Raw genomic sequence first — 1,633 nt, 5'->3', positions numbered from 1 at the left:
TTTATCTCCACTAGGTTGAGGATCTGTGAGTCAGGCAATTGTGTTTAACACAAAACAGAAAAAATATAGCTCTTAGTTCATTTTTGAGTCACACATTTTTCTTGGGAAGCACTCCATATAAAACAATAATGATTTGTGAGGCAAAGAGGTCCAAGGGAGCAGAACAAGTGAATGGTAGTGATTGGAGGAAAGCTCACATTTCTGTTTGCATTATTAGTATTGACATCCGAAATATATTAGAATCTCTGGAAAAAGAGTCTCCCAGTGCACATAGGCTTTCCTGAAGGACTTGAACTCTCTGAAATTTGTAGTAATATTTCTTGTGACTATAGCAACAATATCCAGCTATTATAGTCTTTGTTAGAATTCTGTCTTTGACCTGTACCCAAGCCGATGTGTAGTAGAAACCTTGCTAAAAGAAAGAAGCTCTTTAATCCTTTCAGTCTACCAGGATACAATTTTGTATGTTATGGCAGCACCGCTTACAGAAAAATGTTTCAGACAGCCTTTCAGGAAATGCACAGGTCTAAACCTCAACCTACTGAAACGTACTCAGTGGTTCCCAAAGTGCAATCTTTCCTACTTGGAGTATTAGAAGAACAACTTCAATCTAAAGTTGCTCTTAGGGTTTCCTGTGAAGTAAATGAAGTGTAACATGGGTCTTTGAATTTGCCATACATTTTATTAATATTTTCTTCCTTCTGGAATATATGAGTACATTTATGTGCTGCATAGAGATGTTTTAGTCAGTAACAGACTAAATGTACAATTGTAGTCCTCTAAAATTATATGTCCTAGTGATATCCTAAAAGTCTTGGTTTGTATAACTATGCTTCATGATGTTCACCCAGAGACAAAAATCACCTGTGACACATTGCTCAGAGTGCATCTCTATTGGTAAGTGACTCATGACTGTATTTGTGTCTTAATCAGCCATCACTGGATTGTCGCTAGCAAACCCCACTGAAATAATTTAAGAAAAAGTGAAAATATGTTGAAAAGATACAATGACCCAATGAGAGAAGTGAAATCACATCTCAACAGAGCTGGAATCAGAAGTAGAAAGTCATTCTGACCTGCTGCAGTCTCTTGTTCACGGACAGTAAAACTGCAGACAAGAGGAGACTACTTCAGACATTTCTAACTTAGTACAGAGATAATCATCTCAATATTCTTTGAAAGAACCTGCTATTCTTAGAAGCTGTTGGGCCAGGATTTTGTTTCAAGATGACTCAACTTTCTCAGCCCCTGTGAAGGTAACAACAATTTACCACATTGCCATGGTCCCTTTCCATTGTCTTGTAGGGGATTTCTCATTCTAATCTGCATTCTTACCCATATCTAAGTCTAGATTTCTCTGAATTTTATGGTATTAAAGAGTTCCATATTAAAATGTTAAAGAGCCTGGAAAAAAATTATGAATAACTATAGGCTGTGTCTCTACCAGTTAACATGTCATTAAAACTGATAAGCTGCCCTGGAAGTCAGCTTTTATTTTTGAAAGAAACACACTGAAAAGTAAAAATAGATAACAGCTTCCGAGCATAGTGCACTGGCAAGAAGAAAACTGAATTTGCAGTCAGAAGATTTGGGCTAAAGTCTGGGCTCCTACATAGAAACATGAGTATGCTAC

The sequence above is a fragment of the Oryctolagus cuniculus genome, chromosome 6, assembly GCF_051225735.1.
Source record: "Oryctolagus cuniculus isolate XC-2025 breed Fujian yellow rabbit chromosome 6, ASM5122573v1, whole genome shotgun sequence".
In the NCBI taxonomy this organism is placed as follows: Eukaryota; Metazoa; Chordata; class Mammalia; order Lagomorpha; family Leporidae; genus Oryctolagus; species Oryctolagus cuniculus.
Note: the sequence above shows the minus strand (reverse complement) of the source record.